This window comes from Spea bombifrons, chromosome 2 (assembly GCF_027358695.1).
Source record: "Spea bombifrons isolate aSpeBom1 chromosome 2, aSpeBom1.2.pri, whole genome shotgun sequence".
Classification (NCBI taxonomy): domain Eukaryota; kingdom Metazoa; phylum Chordata; class Amphibia; order Anura; family Pelobatidae; genus Spea; species Spea bombifrons.
This window is the reverse complement of record NC_071088.1, coordinates 95532297-95541747: the sequence shown is the minus strand read 5'-3', so window position 1 is coordinate 95541747 and position 9451 is coordinate 95532297.

The following is a 9451-nucleotide window of genomic DNA, read 5'->3' as shown; positions in this document are numbered from 1 at the left end:
CAACTAAGAAAAGCAAATCGAATAATAGCCTTGTGGGAAAAAGAGGCAGGTTAGAAACAGTTGCACTCGTCCATCAGAGCCGTTAGGGAACCGGGCAATCAGGAATCTTTTCCCTAGAGCTCATTTCAAGGGTAACATGGGCCACCAGCTAAATTGAGTGCACTTATTTCAATATCTTGAAAATGGAATTATTGATTTGAATTCATTTAGCTGTAGGCGACCTAATTTTTGCAAGTCCATTATTTTTTGTTTCTCTCCTCACTGTACATATAACCTGCCTTCCCTCAACTTGATTTTAATATCCTTGTCGGCAACCTCCGCCCTCCATTCCTGTTAAAGTCTTTATTGATTTGTTTCTAAATTACACCATATCATGAAATCAATAAATCTCCATCTGGGTGGAAGGTAACAAGCTTTTTGGTATGCATCAGCATTTTTACAGTAAACAGGACAAGATATCTTAACTAATTTTGGTAAAAAGCTAAGGAATATGTGCTTCAATGTTATGTTCGAATGCAACTCAGAAACACACAGATTTCAAGAAATTGCCAAAATTACAGCCATAGATATTTGAAAATATATAATGTGGTATCCTGGTGATCAATAAACAGAAAATTGACCGTACCTAATTAGCATGTTTCTAATAGATAGATAGATAGATAGATAGCGATAGATAGATAGATAGATAGATAGATAGATAGATAGATAGATAGATAGACAGATAGATAGATATAGACAGATGGGTAGGCAGATATAGATAGACTTGGAAGTTTGATTGAGAAAACAGTTAACCTTTTGAATGAGAAACTAAACACCACAGGCTGTTATGATAAAGGTGAAGGTTAATCATTGCGTATCAGATGCTTTTACCAATTTGCCAAATGCATGTCTTTGGCTTTTGATGTAGCACAGAGCATTTGGATGACACCACCATATGGGCAATGAGGACTTGCTTGCCTGTTCTCCAACATAAGTGAGAAGCTGAAGCATATAGGGTACAATGGCCACCTGTGTCTGGAATGGGTTTCTACAATTCTTTTAACTGTTGTCAGTCGCATACAATTGTTGAATGTATAAAACACAACCCTCATGGAAAAAGTCTTTACTGTATATATATATATTTTACTTATGATTTAAATGAAAAATGTACAAGCAATTATTCAAGACTGCACCTGTAAACGGCTACTGTTCACGGCAAGCGCTCTTAATTTGATAGCTACAAAGAACTTTTCTCACACCTTTTACGGCAAACCTTTTTATTTTTGCTTGCCAGGCTCATGGTAGGAAGCACCTTTTGTGCAGTGATGTCATTGTGATATTTTGTGTTACACAACAAGGCTTGGAGTATCCTTGCTTCGATGACCGCTGCCCAATCAGAGAAGACATTTTTTAGATTGGGTTGGCAGCATGAACATGTAGCAGAGAAGGTCTTATAATGTATGGATTTTGGTGTTGGTTGTCATAACCAATTTGGTTCTAGCTTAAGTAGACTATATATCCACTCTATCATAACAATGCTGGTTCCTCTAGCTTCTAACAAAAACAAACTAGTGTAGCAGTTTCCTAAACGCAGTGATTTAAAATAATATGGGAAGCGAACCAGAACTCATATTAATTAATGTGTTGTTCTTTTAATACTATAATATACTTGACACTTACAAGAACATGCAGTCCACTGCCCAATCTTTTATAATATTTCCTTTCTGCAACAAACCCGTCTTAACCTTTCTAGGGAGTTTTTCAAGCTTACAGTAAGAGAGGAAATGAACTTAAATCTCATTCATGTAACCAATGAGATGTGAAATAGTTTCCATGTTGTGCAAGAAGTTTAGTAATTATTCATTGAAAGGTTTACTCCGCATCCGCCTCAGTGACCTTCAGCAGCTGTAAGACCTTCAATGAAACTCTCTCATAAGCTGTCATGTTATTGTATGGGAGAAACATCGGAATTGAACGGATTTGATATCTGAAGGTCCTGCAGTATACAGATCACATTTTGTAAGCACACATGCAGTTTTTGAAACCACTATATTGATAAGTACATAACAAACACACATTTACAGGCATACATGTACACAGGCATGTAGGCATATGCACACATTATATACATATACCTGGGAGCTAGAATTTGACCCTGAGAATCAGAGTTTTTGCACTAATTCAGGGTGAAAAAGCAGATTCTCAGGGTCACACAGTCTGGATCTGACCTCCTATTCTACACTGCTGCGATCATATTTATTATCTTTTGTTTTATATAAAGCCATCAGAATTCCGTAGCGCTGTACAACGGGTAGACAGGACATAACAAGTAGTATGTAACATAACAATTTGACTTACAGAGACAACAGGTGGCCAGGGCCCTGCTCAAACGAGCTTACAATCCATGATTCCCATTTGGTGCTTTGGCTACCAGTATGCTATGGGTGATATTCCTGCTTGCAGGTGACTCAATTAAGTATATATTTAAATAATGACAAGTCAAGGTTTCCATGAGGAGCCATTTGGCGAGTCACTACATGGATTCTTCACAATGGGCTAAAAATGGGTTAATATTTCTACAGTCTCATTGTCAGCACATTTAGAAGGTTCCCAGGTAATACAGGAGTGCTACCATATGAGCAGATAAGGCAGCTGCTTAAGGCTCCAATGACCTTATAAGAGACCTCAAAAGGTTATATCACTGTGATGTACCTTGTCGTTAAAAAAATGCAATCTTAAATATTGAGTTCCTCAATTTATGCAAAGTTATTCTTTTATTACTTGTGTAAAAGACGAAACCTGCATACATTTCTTTGTTTAGATCCCTCAAAACACGTAGCCATGCCTGCTTATATACATATGTGGATATGCAATCCAAGATTCATTCCTACACACGTACATATTTGTGTGTATACACACATCCATAGATGTTTATAGGTACACATACAGATATACTCATATATCTATCTCATAGCTAATCCTAAATTCATCTGTAAAGTACCCGGTTTCGTTTAAACTCATGCACCCCATCCCTTATACATCGGTAATGAATACAGTATAAAGGATTCTCACAGGTATCATTATGTGCTCGGCAATGTCTGCCAGAACCTGGTAAATCTATACCACAGATCTGAGATGGTTGGCAGTGCTATGCCCTACCAAGCGAAAAGGAAACTGTGCTAATGCGAATTTCAGAATTTCATTGACCTGGATCTCGTAAACTGAACCATCAGCCTACAATGATCACAGAGACAGCCTAATTAATTTTCTCTCCTAATCTTACGTAGTTTGTCTGCAGCCGATCTCCTGATTGACACTTTAGAATTCCGATAAAGAATCATTCTTTAATAAGGCGGCATCCCTATGGAGAAGAAAAAAAATCAGAACGAAAAAAAACAAAAATAATACTAAGATTTAACCCTGAAACCAAATAAACAAGCGCGCGGATTAATAAATAAAGCAAACAAAGAAACAAACAATAAAAAGTAAAACCACAACATCCCCAGTGGTATAATATCGGCAGCCTATTGGAAAAACAGCTGTCTAAGCCTCACTGTGTACATTCTCTCAGCTCATTCCGTTCCAAACCTTTTTACTTTCTCTTTGCAGAAAGCTATTCAGTCACATAAAAGCGGTGGCTGTATTGATTTCCAGCTACTTAAAGAAGCAGATGCTGCAATTACCTTCTAAAGAGAACTAGCTGGATCTAACACCCTGAATGGTGGCCGGGTTTTATCATTGCTGTCTATCCACTAAGCACTTTTATTGCTAGCAATCAGTGTTAGATCTTTATTGGCAGTTGATCATTTTTACATCAGGGCTTTCTAGGCACATATGGGTTTCACCTGTTAGAGGCAGAAAATTACAAGTTGTATTGGCAGCCATGCAGTTTCCTGGTAATGTTCAGCATGACATTATAGACCCTCGCAGGAATACTACAAAGCAGGAAATAATTAAATCGCGAATGCTGCCCTGGTGAAAAACATGTTCTTCTTTAAAAAAAAGACAGGATGATCCTTTAAAATGAAAGAAAAGTTACAATTTAAGAAGGTTTTATAGACTGGCTACTTATCTTATTAACCCCTTCAGGACATGATAGTAAATATACGCAAGGAACGTCTGTTAAAGGATGCAGAATGGTACGGGAGGGAGATCTTCCCACCGATACGCAAGAGATTAGCATACACTTTTTGAATCAGCAAGCAAAAGTTTGGGTGTTCGCTTCCTGCAGTATCACAGATGACACAACGGGAAAAAAATCAGCCAGCAAAATAGAGACCAGGTAGGGTCTGAACAGACCATGCTGGGATCTCTGATGCCCAGTGGGTAGGAGAAACAAAACCCCTTCCCTTTAAAGAAAAGTAATAAATAAATAAATAAATAAAATGTTAAAAAAAGAATAAAATAAATAATAAAGTAACATTTAAAAAAATGCATATTTAAAGGCACCAGTAATTTCATCACACCCTTTCGATACAAGAGAAATTAAAGAGCTCCTATAAGGACCCCAAAGGGTTCCCTAATCATACTGCCCATATCAATAACAAACCAGTGCAAACAATGTTTTAAAATATAAAAATTAAGGCTACAACCATTTCATTGTGAAAAGATTGATAGCTTCACGAGAAACGATGCACACTTTATAACATTGCTTTCAAATTTCAAAGCTAGATAAGGTGTCTCCAAACTAAAGTCAAGAAAACTGATATTGGTTTCTCCCTGGGTTTTAATATACAGAGTTGATGAACAGGACTGGGCATAATAGATCATTAGGAAATTGGTTTTATGTAGAGAAGGAGGTCACAGATTAACATAGATCGCCTTAAACATATATAATGTATATCATTTAAGAGAAAATAAAAATGAAGAAGACCACAGAGTAATGAAGATTTGGAATAATGGATATGATATTTCGTTGTGTAAATACAGCCAATGCTGTAGAACATTTTGTTAACAAGAATCCAAAAATACGCACATTGTGGAAATTGGATCTATTAAGTTGAGTGCTGTTACGCCTTAGATGAATCATTCATTTTCACTAAAATAGCCACTTTTGTTTGAAAGCTTCATTGCCGTGGCAAACACAATCATTTATTTCATTCAGGTGATTCACAGGACACAGTAATCCCAAGGTACGATTCAATGAAAAAACAAGAGTTCATAACAAACTTTTCTTTTTTTAATATCATGGGTTTTTTCTTTAATTTAGAAGAAAAATGTGTTTCCGTCATTAATGGATTACATTAAAGCCCAAATAGGCTCATGTCTTAACACAAGCATATATCTTAGACTGTGTTGCTGCGTGCAGGTCATGTCCTTCTGCATAATAGATGCCTGCAACAAAATCTTTCCCTGACTCCCTGCAGTGTCCTTTTTTTATTCAAATGTCCTATTATTACTGTTACAGTCTCTTCCTGTCCCATGTAATCAAAGGCAAATAAGAGCCCAACATTGATTCAGTTTTATTACTTAAAATTCTTCTCTTTTTAATGGCTATGCACTTCACGTCCCTCCCTCCCGAAGCAAATCCATCATTCCAATCTAAGCCGTCTGTTTTAATTTCCCAAACAATTCAGCCCTCCCACATGTTGTATCTGAAATGTTGATATCCTGATTTTAACCACTTATAAGGCTCTCTAATTAAAGTCAAAATATTGTTGAGTATGTCTTCTTCTCCCGCTACCGCTAGTATCTTGGTATCCTTAAGTATTTGTATATGTATTCATTATTTAAGACAGACACTGCCTATGATTGTGTACATAAAAATATGGAGACAAACATAACAACCATTTGGTTCATGTTGTCTGTACGCCATTCTCTTTCCAGTGATTGGGACAAAAATACTAACGTATTGTGCAATAAATCTAATAGGATAATAGGTATATAATAGGACAGCACAATCTTTTAAGTACCCTTGGGCTAAGGAGATGTTCCTTTGTAAGTACAGATATAACATATTACATATATAATGTGTTTTTATGCAATACACAGCCCTAGTGACCAAGCCTCTCTTTTACTGCAGAAGTCTTCCGAAACCTGTAATGTACTTATGAAAAATGTATACTGCTGCACAAGAGATATTTCACAGGTGCTTGACAATAAATGGGTTTGGATCACATTAACTATCCCTAGAGTCATATGCTAACACACCAGGAATATGTCAGAGTTTCTTGCTGGATACACCACTCTACAAATCACACTCTTGAGACAATACCATTGTCTGTATTGTTGAATACATAATGACAAGCTCCAACAACAAATGTTTTACTGGTTTATTTTCATGGAATTAGATGGCAGCTAAGAACCTTTTGGCCCATCTAATCTGCTTATTTTTCCTTATGTATACTAATAGGGACTGGAACCCATGTAAGTATCAGTATCTATTGGAGGGTGATAAGTTGGGTACAAGTCAAGCATTTGTAATATACTGGCCTAATTGTCCTTGTCATAGTACATACTGTATATATATATATATATATAGAGAGAGAGAGAGAGAGAGAGAGAGAGATCATAACGAGGAGCTGTTTATATGAAAAGCAAGTAAATTGTACGCATATAGTAACATAATATTACATTATTTTCTCATATCTCATTCGTGGCCAGGGTTGTATTAGACATTAGCTCCAGTGCAGAAGACGAGCAGTCATACTAAGTGTTTGGCAACAACGCTGAAATTCTAATGCAAACAAGAAAACGTGTAGAGGTCAACACATCATACTCTTCTCAGTTGGGACTAGGGTCCTTCTGCTGTTGTGCCCATACGTTCAGTTTTGTCTGTGGGAACTATTGGGTTCGTTGTTGTCTTGTGTTGGATGATAGCAGGTGGTCAAGCACTTTCACGTCTGTGACAGCAGGTCGGCTTAAGTGCCACAACTTAATATTACATTTAGTTTCAAAGAAGAACAGCTGAACACTTTGACCGCAAAACACATGTGTTTTATGGGGTATCATAGGGAGTGAAGCTGGAGTTCAGCTGGCGAGTGGCAAATTGAAACAATTATGTCCAGAATATTTCAAGATGCTTTTTTTTCTGGTTCAAAACCAATTTGCGTTCTTACCTTACCTTTAATCATACACTCCAAAAACAAGTTCATACACTATTTTAATTTTGAAACGGTATGGAAATGTTGTTTATTTTTAGGAGAGCTTCGCTACATAAAATAAGAGTAAAATTCCTCATCAGCAACAGAGCAGCTAAAGAACAGCACAGAACACGCACAGATGTAACATAAAGGTTGGCTACATGGTAATGTGTTGTAACCGGTTAAGCATAATCTGTGAAGCAAGAATCAATATAGGCACTGATTACAAATATAAGCTATGATAAGAAATATGCATTTGTTTTTGTTGTGATACACAAAACATTTCATTTCATTTTTTTGTATACTGCTATGTAGACTAGAATTACAATGCAGAATACAAGAGAAGTATAAATACAAAATAGTTTATTTTTATAGATGAAGGTGGTCTCCTCTGACACTCACTCCCCACAGCAGTGATGTAGAAGAAGAGGGATCCAGAGAAGATATCCCTCCTCCCAGCAACATATTCTAAACTAGACCTAAGGTTTTAGGCACAGGGAAGGGGAGTACAGCCCTCGGGTTCATTACCCTATTGCAAAATTGTTTAACTTTTATGCCACTCACTCAATGAGCCAGTTGGGTCAGTCAACAGGGAGATCTCTGTCGACTGACCCATCTGGCCCATTGAGTGAGTGGCCATTGCATTACAGACGTTTCAGCCTAGCTGACAAGGTCTCCTTAGTACCCTTCCCCACGCCCAATGGCTCCATGTCCCAGCGCTCACAAGGTTGTGGGTCTAGGGGGATTGTATGGGGAAACCACCCTGGGTCTGGCCTAGGACAGCAACCTGTAGAAGTACACCACTGCCTCCAACCAAAATCTGGAGATCCGGCAATTAACTATTGTAGCTGCAACCCAGGATGCGCTTGCTCCTATGTGGATTTCCCATTAGCCCACTTCCCTAAGGTCTTCACCTATACGATGCACCTCTAAAACAACCTAGGGAGGGGACAAGGAAACAACGGCAAAGGAGAAAATCAGAAAATGTACCAAGTAATGTAATATACCAAGATATCATACATTGCAAGTAACTTCTTCCTAGGTGCATGTTATACATACACAATTAAGCTTTTCCTACAAAACTGGGGGTTGAATTACACATCATATGTTTATTCATATATATATGCATTATACCTGAAATATTATGACATTACATACACTTATTCTATCACTTGAGACGTAGACTTGGTGTGTGAGACCAGTGCGCATTTTGATGTATGTAAAAGTAAGATATCTTGCGCATTTGTGGGATTCTGTGAAAGTTTCTTTATTCATTCTTCAATAAATCCCTCCTGCTGTGAAGGATAATAGATACGAGTATCCAAGAGTGTTCTTACTGCTCGTTTCTCAAATATTTTACTTAATCTATACATCAGTACTCCCCTAGATGGCCATTATTCTTCTTTTTCAAATAATTTTATGTAGGTCTTTTATTACCTACCTATTTCCCTTAAGGAAAAGATCTAAAATAAATTACACCCAGCTTTTACTTCAGAGAAATGCCTGAAATCGCATCCACGTTCATAATTACTTATAAAAGAATGATTTTCTCATCACTTGGGTTACATACCAAAGAACATTTAAGACTGTTTTGATTGACAAATCCCTTCTAAGGAGAGAAAGCATCATTTCAAACTCAAACCACCAACAAATTTCTCTCTTTTTTTTTCTTTTCTGGCAGGACTTTTGTTTCTTCAGGTGTTGCAGGAAAAACAAATCTTTCATCTGGTCTGATTCTTGATAGCAGCAATATTTGGATCCATGTGCACAGCTGATACTAGCTTTATAAGCACCGAGAAATCCTTCATTCATTTATTGATGCACTCTCTGCAGAAAAGGATTATGTTTCAGTATGTTTGAAGGACCTGAGAGCCCTTATTATTTTTGTTTGTAGAAACCGTGGTGCAGATGAAAGCAGGCCAACCTCTGGTCTGTGGTAGCTGGTCACTGATTGCCTTTGTGCTCACTTGAAAAGCTTCCTGCGTGATTGATTTGTGATCTGAATCACTGTTTTCTTGTCTCTAGTCTGTGTTTGCTGAATATCTGTTACCGTATCCTACAAGTGCTATTCAGGATATAGATAAACTTCGCATAAAGATCAATGAAGGGAATGTATTAAAGTTTTGATAACAGAAGTGCCATAACCGAAGGGAAGTATTTTTTCTGCAAAGTACTCCAAAATACATAGACAAACAGGAACTTAAGGGGTGTGTAGCAATATTTTATAAACATTGGTGTAAGTGGAAAGTGGAAATGATGTAATTATTTTGTAGAAAGCCAAACTGAAACACAGACTCTGCATCATATAATAAAATGGAATTAATTATAAACATTTTGGCAACCGTTAATAACTCATTGTCTTTCGTATGCACAGACGCGGCATTAAATTA